Source organism: Anastrepha obliqua, chromosome 3 (assembly GCF_027943255.1).
Source record: "Anastrepha obliqua isolate idAnaObli1 chromosome 3, idAnaObli1_1.0, whole genome shotgun sequence".
Lineage (NCBI taxonomy): Eukaryota > Metazoa > Arthropoda > Insecta > Diptera > Tephritidae > Anastrepha > Anastrepha obliqua.
In genome coordinates, this window is record NC_072894.1 from 138,194,463 (window position 1) to 138,207,404 (window position 12,942).

Below are 12,942 nucleotides of genomic sequence, written 5' to 3' on the forward strand. Positions count from 1 at the left end.
TTATGACTCAATTTCTTAAAAAAGGTTGATTTCGTACAAGTGTTGTAGAGTGAAATTTAATTTATTTTTAGAAACAAAAACACTACATGAAATATGCTGTGACCTAAAATTTAGAAATATTTTTTGTTTTAATACTAAACCTACCATGGACGGGTCAAATGACCCATTTTAAACTTTTTGTCAGAAGTTCTTAGAAATAACATTATTAAATCGTCCTTTGCCTTCACGACTTTTATTAAAAAATACATCGAATGTATTTTTCAAGATTTACTCTTCTCTTTCTAATTGTTTTACCGAGAAATATATGTGATCTTAATAATGTATATAATATTTTTAAGACGGGTCATTTGACCCACTTTGGTAGGAATAGGAATACATAAAATATCGGTAGGTTTAGTATTAATTCTTAAGTTGTAAAATTACTGATCGGATTTTTAAAGTCGTATGAAATAGTTTAAGCGGTTAGAATGTAAAATGTTGTGAAAATAAAAAAAGGAAATGACTTAATTTAAACTAGTAATTTAAGTTTACAGAATTTTATAATTGTAAAAGAATCTCAAATATTTGGCCCATCAATGAAATTCTATGGTAGTAAAATTTATTTATAATGATTATAATATAGAACAAATTAAAGGCTTATACTTTTGTGTATGCATGCACATACATATACAGAAGCTCATATTTATGCACATTGAAGTTAGAGCTTTGTACTGAAAAAAAGGAAGTATTGAAAGTAAAACATAGTTAATAGCAACAATCAAATGTCAAACTGCGGCAAAGTACTGGTGACGCATGTCGGCGATGAACTCTGAATATTAAAAAATTTTGCTTAATTGCTTTGTCAAAGCTTCATGCACATTCATGCGCACATACATACGTTTGTATGATTGCAGGTATACTTGCATGGATGTACATATGTATGCCCATTTCAGCAACATGTGATAAATATGGCATGCAAATATGGCTACCTATATGTTCGTATGTATAGTATACATACATACAGATGTGTGTGTGTGTGTTTCATATCCAGACAAAATGCTTGTTTGATTGTACAATTGACATTGAAATTACATGCCGTCAGCTGAAGTTCGCGTCATTGACTATTTACTGCACGTGCAGCGCACAAGCCCACCAACTCTTACTCCTCCTTTTAATTATAAAAATTAAGAAAAAAAAATTGAAGTGAGAATTTTTTTGTTGCAATACTGCACTAATGAGAGACAATTTTTATACCCTTTACAAAATATGTGGCTGAACGAACTTTTGTCTTTAAATTAAATTATTTACTTTAGTATTATTTGTACTCCGTTAGATCCTTTCTACAATTCAATGCTCGAAGTAGCCCAGAAATTATTCCCGTACTCAGAAAAGTATAAAGAAAGTGAAATTTGGAACGTATTGGATAGTAAGAGCGTTCTTCTTCATGTACGAAACAGCCCACAATTTTTCTCCGGGTGAAAATTGTCCAAGTGTCAAACTGCATATCAGCTATGTATGTATTTGGTTTTCACATACATACATAGTATGTATGTATATACACACAAGTAGGAAGCAGAACATAATGTAAGTTGAGGAAATTGAATTTCTGAAATTTTAAGTAAATTTTCTCATTTAATATAAAAATATTGATATTTTTTATTTATTCAGTACAGAAACGGATTTGACTCACGTAATCAAAGCGAATCTACATATATGCCTTGCGGCAAATGATGCAAAAGAAAATTAGTTTGTTTGTGAATGCGCGATTTTTATTTTCAGTTGTCATATAAATACAAAAAATAAGTAAACAGCTTTTTCTTAGATTTCGGGCGCGATGTGTGATTTCTAGCATTCCCATAATTCTGGGCATTTTATTCTCGTTAGGAGAATTTAATACTGAGCCCAGCCCTGGGTGTTCAGGAAAAAATCTACTTTTATAAATTTCAGTTGATGACTCAGTTTTGTCAGTTGTGTCAGTTTGGGCAGAGGTCGGAATGAAAATTTCCATAATACTTAAATCATCAAAATCAGGGCTTATTTAAAAAGAGTATTCGCAAGCAGAATTTTATTCTTTGATATAATTTTTTGACTACAATCCATATTTAAATTATACCTTCTGCCTTCAAATTGAACACAGATTTCTCTGCTAACCAATCACATTACAGCTCTCTTCATCATGCCGATAAGCACATTTTCGTTCTCACAAAAGCTTTTTAAACTCTCAGGCCGTTGAAATTAGCTCTTTGTAATTTGTCTGGTGGCCGCCTTCCGCCGATTGTGTTGGTGGCAGAGGTCTTCGCGATCCTGCAAGCATGTAAAATGCTTCGGGATCGCTGTTGGAAGGGAGACATTAATATTTTTTCCGATAGCCAAGCTGCGATCAAGGCCCTGTTGTCGCCGTATTGCAGTTCTTTTCTGGTGAACTCCTGTAAGGAGAAACTCAAACGTCTCGAACGTGCAGGAAACATTTCCCTTATCTGGGTTCCTGGGCACAGGAATATAGAGGTCGACAGAACCGGTTTCAGCTATACCCCTCTCAGAGATCGGTGTCCCCTTGATCGTTGTTAAAGGGAAACTACACAATTTCTTTCTAAAAAAAGCGCAATACAGATGGAGGTCTTTCTCATCGTGTGCTATTTCGAAAACATTATGGATCAATACGATATAAACTGAACGTTTAAGGTGATGGGAGTCCCCTGCCATTCAATTTCCAAACTCATTGCGGTGTTCACTGGTCCCTGGGTGATCGGTACTCATGCGGAGAAGCTTGGAATTCCGTACCACCCCTATTGCAGAAGCTGTGGGGATCCTGCAGAGAAAGAGACTGTTGAACACTTTCTCTGCAAATGTCCGGCTCTAGCGGTTAGGTGCTTGAGATTCCTTAGCGTGCCCTTTGGGGATGACTTGAAGAAACTCTCCAGCCTAGGCTGTAGAAGGTTTTCTCTGCCCAAAAATTTTCTTTGCACAGGTAGTGGTCCACATTATGGTACCAAAACGGCACATAAGTGCCAATTGAAGTGTGCCTGTGGTACTTTTGCTATCTTACCTACCTACCTTCTTCTGGCTCAGTGGCTTCATGAATAAGCAACCAATTTATGACGTGAAGGTAATAAAATGTAAGAATTTTTTGTAGTCGATTGACACATGGGCATACTTACATATTGTCACGATTGCTGCCATTACTGTAAAGTTCCGGTTCCGTTGACAAGTAATGGAAAAACGACTGCAATTTGTAGAAAAAACGTAGCAATGCAAGGAGATTTTTTTTTAATTTTTTTACGACACAAGTGGACTTAATTCAAATTCATATCAGGTTATATGCACACACAAACTCCTACATATACCGATTTGGGAGACAACTTGAATTTTCTCTCTGGATAGAGTTTGCTTATATGTAGGTGTATACTTATTTTACAGTGCTTCCATCATGAGAAAGGCTATGCTTGGAGCCTCTATCAGCAAAGGTTATAGGTAAAACTAAAAAAGCGTCAGAATTTTTAAAGTTTGTCATATTTTAGCAGCTTAATACAAAAATACCTATATATTAAGTACTTGGAGTTGAGTCGTTTGAGTAATATTTTCCAAAAGGGGCATTGGCGGTTACAAGCGAGAAAGGGGTAATTGATTGATTGAGTTGTTACAACACCTCCCTTGTGAATGTGCTGCACTTCAAAGCAGCCGTGCCAAATATTTTGGCGATTATTTCTTTGAAGACCTGGTGACGGGTTATTTATCAACCGGACCATACTTTTTCCTTTTCAACAGCGTGCCAGTGTGCCAGTATGATATAGAAGACTTGTACTTTCAGCGGATACCTGTGAAACTATTGACTTTTTGAGGGAAGTGTCTTGTGTGATGAAGAAAATGTGATTTCCTAGCCAATAACTATTCAAGCCCTGGAAGCCAAATCGAGTGCGCCTAAATTATTTTCCATCATAAATGCCATGAAACTTTCTTTTGAAATCGCTTCGGTAGTTTCACATTATTTCTTGGTATTTTGAAAATAATTTAAAAAATTAGAAATCATAAGTTATGCCTGGACTTTTACATAGAGAAAATGGTACTAATACAGAAACTATATGGACAAACACACAAGGCAAAATTATCTTTCATTTTAAGTACGAAAAGAGGACAAAAATGTACATATTTTTATTAGTTTATTTTATAAAAATATTTTTTTATTTTTTATATTTTTTATTCAGTTTAAAAGGCTGTTTAATGCAATTTGAACGCAAATGAAACAATGAAAAAAGGCATTATTTAGAGAGCCCACATCGCATCAAACGATTTTTCATATTTCTCCAGTGCAGCTGGAATTAAGACAAGTACACAGTTGAAGGCAATCAAATAATAATACTCATAACCACAAAATGCTTCTTTTTATCTCTCCGCAAATTTATTCCGCCATAAGCATATTATCTTATAATAAGCTCAAGTGCCACGACAATTTCAGGGCGCAAATTATACCACATAAAGTGCTGAAAATTACAAAAATAATATAGCATTTTCTCATTTTTGTGAGACGCATTTTTTTCTACTTGCAAGTGGTGAAAATTGGTAAAAGTACTGAAAACGATTGGTGATAGCCGACTGGCAAGTGAGCTACGCCGTTGAATTGTGAGGTTATTTTACAGATGGGTAGTATGGGCAAGGAAATAAAGAACAAATTGTGCTGAATTGTAATTCGAGACTTAATATGTATTTACAAATACAGACGGAGAAGACTTGGGTTCACTGGGTGTATCCAACTGGCGCCGGGTAGCACGAGAAAGAAACGACTGGCGAGCTTTGTTAAACTCGGCCAAAATCGCTTAACCGGCTAACGCGCCGAGCAAGAAGAAGAAATACAAGGTGCGCAAAATTAATCAACCAATTTTGTTTTTAAAATACTCCTTTTTCCTAAATGAAAAGAAATGATTTGAGTCATGAAAATCTTTATTTTGATCTTTACGCGTTGTTGCTTGTGTGTTTGGATACTGCAGTTCACAAGTGTGATTGACGTACGACGGAATTTGCAAAAAAAGTGTATCTATCTTCCGATAGGCTGATTAATTTTGCGCCACCTGATAGAAATGACCACCAGCTCTATGTTTACTTACTTAGGTGGCCATAACAACCCGTTACCGAGTTACGGCCGACGTCACTAGCTCTCTCCAGGCGCCTCTGCTCCGCGCGCGCCTTCTCCAATTCTGTATACCAAGCGAGCATAGGGTTTCCTCCACTTGGTCTTTCCACCGGAGCAATGGTCTTCCTCTTCGTCGGCTCCCTTGGACTTCGCCCCCGAACACCTTCCTTGCTGGAGCTTCTTCATCCATACGCACGATATGCCCTAGCCAACGCAGGCGTTGGATGGCGATGCGTTGAACTACGTCAATGTCGGCGTAGAGCTCATACAGCTCGTGGTTCATTCTTGAACGGTAGTCTTCGCCAACGCGCACAGGACCGAAGATCTTACGAAGAACTTTTCTCTCGAACACCCCAAGAGCGGCTGCATCGCTTTGTGACACTACCCTTGCCTCTGCGCCATAAAGCAACACGGGTATGATGAGCGTCTTGTAAAGTGTCAGTTTGGTCATGCGAGAGAGGGCTCGACTACTCAATTGCTTACTTAGCCCATAGTAACACCTATTAGCAAGAGTGATTCTCCAGCTCTATGTTTATGTTGTGTAAAAAGAGCTATGAAAAACGAAAAAGCCTCTTGAATTCGTTTTTTTCGAAGTTTTTAATTGTTAGTAATGACATTATTCTAGTGAACGAGCAGTGTGTATTAAAACCGCTAATAAAACTGCATTTTTGTTCAAAGCGGGTCTTTACTTTACTCTTTCTTTAATTCATATAATACTCAAATTGACTGGTTGTACAGCTCCACAATTAGTGGCAAACCTTGAGTGGCTCGTAAAAATATAATTAACAAAAGGCTGATACTGAGCATTTTGTGGTATTCTTTGTTTCCTTCGTGCTATGTTTTTCCTCCCCATTACAACACCTAACGTCTGCCATGCATATTAGCATAACAAAAAAAAAAGACAATTTAAACGAAAATCACCGCTCTAGCTGCAATTGTGACTCCAAGAAACTCAGAACAACTCAGTTTCCACTTGTTTCCACAATCACCCTTCGTAAGGAGAAGTCGCATACCGATCATCCCTGTGGAAAAAAGATGCTGTGTTTTGTTTTTTCTTGCCTAATATCTTTTATACTCGTTGTATTATGCAAGCAACAAATATGTACTTACTTATGAGCAATCCGCACCGTTACGTTCTGAACTTCTGTGCAATTTTGTTGTTGCATGTATTGTTTTATGTTTTTATTTGGTTATTATTTACAGCTTTTTTTAAAGCCATGTTATCATCGCAAAATTTGATGTTAGCGTTTTTGTTTTTTTGCCCCATACACATGCACACATCAGGATTTTCGTACATCATGTGTGTGCCCACGTACACATTCATACGTACATAGCTATGTACATATATTCATAATAAACATATTTATTATACAAGTGCATATATTTACGTGGGTCTGCCGAATTACTTAGTTGCACCCACCAATGGAAAGCGATTTATTTGCGAACAAAGTAGCTGCTCAGTAGGAGGGGTGATGTATCTAGGCAGCGTTAGCGCCTGCAGGTCCCATGTGCTCATAGGGTGGTAGTAATCAGTGTGCTAAGCTGCTGCATAAATTTGTGTTCAACATGTAAGCGAGTTTTGCATCCGAGAAGAGACTGTTAATGATAGTGCCATCCGAAACGAAAAATACTTGTATTAAAATCTTGAAGCTGCAATTTACTGGATTCTTCCATTATAACGTGGCTGTCAATAGAAGTGTCCGATCTTCCAACGTTCACCTGCGTTGTTTGAAATTTGTTTTCAGCAAAATTCGATAAATCAGCATTGATGAGAAGTTTACAAATAGTTGAAGTTTATTACCCAAATCATTGGTTCGTCAAAGTTTAAACTTTAAAGTGTTTTGGAAATTTCGATAATTATGTGAATCGATTAGATCATTGCAACAGAGAATATGAATAGAGATATCTTAACACAAATATACATACTGGCGAAATTTACTTCATCAGAAACAACATTTGAAGTGTAGACGTGGAGGCCAAGATATCAAATCTCCACGGTAAAGATGCTGTAACTCCCTCAATTTTGCTCTGATTGGCCTGAAACTTTGACATATAACCTTTCAGTAAAAGTGCTATAACTCGCTCAACTTTGCTCTTATTGGCTTCAAATTTCGGCACGTAATTGCAGAAGCGTCAGCCTTTCTAAATATGCAAAAATCATGAAAATCGGTTGTAAACCAACCATGAAAAAAAATGTAGAAGGTGTGGTCATTATCAGACCGTTAACCGGCTCTCAGTGAATTTAAAAGGATTAGCTGATTGGCTGATGTAACCGTGATCATGGTAGCGGTTTGTTTACGAAAAAACTGAGATTGGGTTGGTGATATACGAAGGAAATCCGTACAGTCTTCGCTCATATTATTCGCTGCCGAAGAACGGCTGAATAAATGAGTGCATGAATATGTGTGAAATAAGCGGGCACTCTTCGCAAGTGTCGTCGTACGTCAATCATATAATATTTGATACTTGTGAACTAGACAGGTGCCGCATACAAATAAATAAGCAGAGAAACGCTTAAAGGTAAAAATAAAGATTTCCATCACACAAAATAATTTTTATTATTTAGTAAAAAAGTTATTCAAAAACAAAATTGGATGATTAAAACCTCTGTAAAGAGGTTTATGAAAACCAGCTTAATAAGTAACGTCGAAACGGAAAATTTACACGTCAGACGTATCTATCAAAATAGAATCAGGCTTAAAATATTCATCAGTAAAGGCAAATGAAGTCAGCAGAAGAGGCCTTGTTTTGGTCCTTTAATTTGTAGCAGTAATCCAGTCCTCGCATTTGTTTCCCAGTTGGGACCACATTAACCACATAACGAACCTACTGGTGAATAGACGCTGCAGACTCTGGAAGCGTTTGAGATTAATTCTCTGATTGTTTGTAATAAAGGGTGTTTTTTTTAGATGTTAGGTTTTCAAGTTGGCACTACTTTTTTCGTAGATGGTCTTTTTGACAGCTGTCACTTGATTTATGCTCAGTTTGGTTTGCCATTTCATAATGAATAGACTTACACCTGAACAACGTTTGCAAATCGAACCAAAACGAGATGGCCACCGATCCCGATTTTCGCAAGAAAATTTTGTTCAGCGATGAAGCTCACTTTTGGTTGAATGGGTATGTCAATAAGCAAAATTGTCGCATTTGGAGGGAACATAATCCACAAGCCATTGCTGAGACGCCGTTACATCCTCAAAAAGTCACTGTTTGGTGTGCTCTATGGGCAGAGGGAATCATTGGTCCATATTTCTTTAAAAATGAAGCCGGCCATAATGTTACAGTCAATGGAGAGCGCTATAGAGCCATGATTAATGACTTTTTCGTGCCTGAATTGGACGATGTTGATGTGGACGACCTTTGGTTCGAACAAGACGGCGCTACATGCCATACAGCCAAAGCAACAATCGATTTATTGAAGGAAACTTTTGGTGAGCGCATTATCTCGCGCCGTGGACCTGTGGCGTGGCCTCCAAGATCGTGCGATATAACTCCGCTGGACTATTTCTTGTGGGGCTATGTGAAGTCGCTTGTCTACGCAGATAAGCCCGAGACGATTGACGTCTTGGAAGAGAATATTCGGCGCGTTATTGCTGACATACGGCCTCAATTGCTGCAAAAAGTGATCGAAAATTGGGCCTCTCGGCTGGAATTTATTCGAGCCAGCCGCGGCGGCCACTTGCCCGAAATCATTTTTAAAACATAATGGCAAACCCTTATCTTTATAATAAAGCTAAATTCTTGGCCATAACATTAAATTATATACGTTTTATTTCATCTTGAAAACCTCACCTCTAAAAAAAACACCCTATATTTTTATTTTTTTTTGGCGATTCAGTATTAATGTAGTTTATTCCGCCAACTTCTACATAATAATGGAATATTTCAAGAATATTTTTCTAAATTTTAATTGCAAATCAAATATTGAAAATTGTGCAGATGATAGTGAATCTCTGCAGCCGCCTCGAAAAAAGTGGTTTTGTGGTTTACATCATAACTGAATAATCTGAAACAAAAAAATCGTTATGAATTTTTAAGGGAAATGTTTCTCGCAGTATCCCGCCGAAAATTTTTAAATTTTTTATTTTTTCGCAGCAATTCGAAGCTAAAAACTAATTTTCGTCAAAAATATCGGCGTATTTGTTATTGAAAGTTTAATAATTATGAAAAAAAAACACATAAAACTCTTAGTGCGAAATTTCTAATTAGTTCAGTAAATTTCAGAAAATCGCTTTAAAGTGGAGCGGTATAAAGATATAGAAACCTTGCTTGGAGCAAAGGACGCTGAATTATATTACAATTTTTTTTTAATTTATAATTTGGCCGATCTCCTTCTCGTATTTGTGGTCTGTGGCTTGATGTTTTCCACAAATGGAGGGACTTACAGTTTTACGCCGCTTCCAAACGGTAGGAGAGCTTTTTCATTGCAGAAATACATACATTCGGAGGTTTGCCATTGCCTGCCGAGAGGCGAGCGCCATTAGACAAATCTTTGTCTTTCTTTTGATGTTTCTTGTCCATGGTTTCGAGCCTGGACACTACTAAATAGTAGTTACGCATCAACCCATTCGTCAATTTTGCTCCGATCAACTTGAAATTTCGACTGAATATTCTTCAGATATTCAGCATTTATTTAATTCATTTCATTACAAAAAAAATCAAAAACCTTACCACCCCATAATTTCTCTCCTTAAGCTCTGCTCCATAGCTTGAAATATGTAGAAAAATTAGTTTGATTTTATTATTTTCATCTCCTCGTAAACAAATTGAAGCAAAAATGTTTTTGAAACCAATTTCTGTAAAACCATTTTTTTTATATTTACCTTTGCCATTCGCAAAGGGGATGTTTTTGTTCAGCTCGCTTACTCGCACTTGTACTGGAAGTACGAGTATTATTTGTGAGCAGCAGATTTGTGTAAATAAAATCAATTGAAATCAATACTGTATGTTTTTCGCGGGAGGCATAAATTGCCGGAAGCAAATTTGTTGTAATGGCGTTGAAAGTAATTTGGCAATTCGAGGTGATAAAGTCAAGCGTATGCATTTGGAGGAGTAAACAGGAACAAATGAACAGTGAAAACGGGGAAATGTGGACTATAAAAGGCTTTTAAGATGAGGTCATGTACTTAATTTGAGGGCGATTAAAGCGAACGTGCTTGGAATATTCTAATTGAGACTAAGAGAAAATCGAATTTGGTTTATTTTTTAACGGGAGCAGCCAATTATACGAGTAGTAGATGTATGTCAGAAGTGCTAAAGCGTTTAATTTTCAGAATAGAAGGCAGTAGCTCAAGCAGCAAAACTTCTAAATAAAAATAAGTTAATGAAATCTGGTTTAAATACCTCATTGCACACTTTCACATGTATGCGTTTGTATTATTTCAATTCAACTTCGGCCGACTCAGATAACTTTTAATTAAGTTTATGTTTTGTGCCTAAATAAATAATGTTCTTAAGGCATTTATTTTGGAATCTTATCTTTAAGGTTATAAAAAGCAAGAATAGAAAAAATAAATAAATCTGCAACAAATGCAACTTTTAACACTTTCCGCAATTTTATAGCAATGGGAAGTGTAAAATGTTCTTTGTTATTGCTTTACTCGTATACGAAAGTTGGAGTAGGAGCGTATGCAGTATACTTAGAAAACTCGTACAATGAAAAAGAAGAGAAAAAAGAAATTCTGCTCAATGTTTTTTACAAGAATTTATTTCTTTTAACTGTTTTCAGCTTATCAGCATACACCATCGCCCCTACCCATCATCACTTGGTGCTCTCCCAACTGCTGCAATTGTCTGCTTGTTTGTGTATGTTTGTTGTGTTTGTGCGCACAAACGGTCATCAAATGGACATTACACTCTACTCTCTACAAGTCCACAAGGTGCTTACAGTTGTATTGGAGAGGTGGCGTAGCCGTTCGTAGCCAAGTGCTTACCAAGGGTGCCATAATCTTATGGTTTTATCGCCACTTGTTTGAACTTTTGTTGTCGTACAAGATGTCTTTATTAAAATATAAAAAAGCAAAAGAAATGGGGAAAAATGGCATGCGACCAATAATCGCTGCTTTTTTGTAGCCACTTTTTTGGTGAGAAATTTCACCCAAAAGAAGGCAGATTTTCCTTTGATTATATTAAACAGTTGCAGTTTGAAGTAGTCTAGTCTATGTCGACACGACGTAGTCATCTTATCTTATCATCTTCAACATAATTAAATAAAGCGTTAAAATTAAAAAAGGAAGTGCTACATAGGAAGCCAGACGCTATTTTAACTTTAACTGCATGCCGTTAAGTTGATGGAATTCCGAAGAATTTTTCTGCGTTTTTTGCTCGCAACCTTTGGCCATAGAGCGTAAGAAAGTTTGATGCAGCACCAAAGTTAATTTTTTGACCTTAGTTGAATACACTTTGTATCAAGCGCTGCCGGAAGCCGGTTTGTTAGGCGTGAAAGTGGCAAACATTTGTGGTGTTTAAGATGCGCCTTTGTTATAAAAAAGTTATTTGCGAATTAATACATATAAACAGTCACTCCAAAGGTATACATATTTGACCACAAGAAAATAATATTTACTTTTTGGAACAATTTTATCATGCTAATTTTTACTGGTGTTGCGTTCATGCAACATACTTTTTTTTTGATATTTTTCTCTTTGAGAGCGAGTTCCTAGAAATTAAGGGGTCCTGGTGGTTTAGAGCTCGAAAATGTGGGGTATTTTCAGGAAGTTTTTTTATAATAAAAATAAATGAAAATCGATATTTAAATTGTTTAGGCTTTTTATTAAACTTCTTTTAGATACAAAAATTAAATTTTTTTTTAATTTTAATAATTTTAAAAATGGTGCTGAAGGTGACCCTCTCCAAAACCCAAAAAAATTATTAATCAGTATGAATATAGCCCAGCCCCTGCGGCTCACAAAGGACCCATTTCGTGGTCTAGGTGGCAGTGCTGTCTCTATGCGCGATGCGGTTGTCAAACCTAACCTTACCTATGACTGTAGCTATGTCCCGTACTAGAATAAAAAAAAATTTGAATTTTGAATTTGCCACTTTAAAAATCGTTTTTTTTTTCACTTTTTCAATAAAAAAATACGAAATAATTGAAATAATAATATGATTCTAGTACGGGCGATAGCCATTGATGTTGTGAAAAGAAATTATAAAAATTTCTGACGATGCGGTTGAATAGTTTTTTTTTTGACTACACCTGGCCGAAAAAAGTAGTTTTGAGATAATTGAGTTTCAGGAATCGAAAATTTGGGTATATCATTCCAAAAATTTGACAGTATATTTTTCCTTTATTTAAGCCTATACTTTCGAAATATAAAAAAGAAATCGATTTTTTTTTAATTCTAGACCACCGGGACCCCTTAAGTTACTGCATAATTTTTATCTGAACAAACCTTTTGCCTGTCAAATGGCCACTTCATTTCTTTAAGACGTTAGGCACAATTTTTTTGCAGAGACTGCGCTCTCCACCTGAAATTATTAGAATGTATGCCTGCCTTGTTTGTATTACCTCCATTGCGTTCGTTTATTGTTGCCTTTTCTACTTTAATTAAAACGTTAAAATCGCTAATTATTTTCTTCACCCTGTGGTATCACATTGCAGTGGTGTTGGTGCGTGTTCATAATGCCGCGCTGGAGTATTTGCATTATTAGATTTTTTAATTTCTTTCGCTACGTTTTTTCTGCTATTGAAGCAGTGCTAAGGCCAGGGTGTTTAATATTTATCTTTATGGTTTCGACCGATGGTTGAAGTACACCATTTCTTTGACAATATTAAACTTCCGTTTGCCTTTTCACTGTAAGTTTTCTGGTATTCTATCGGATTTTTAAATGTTTTC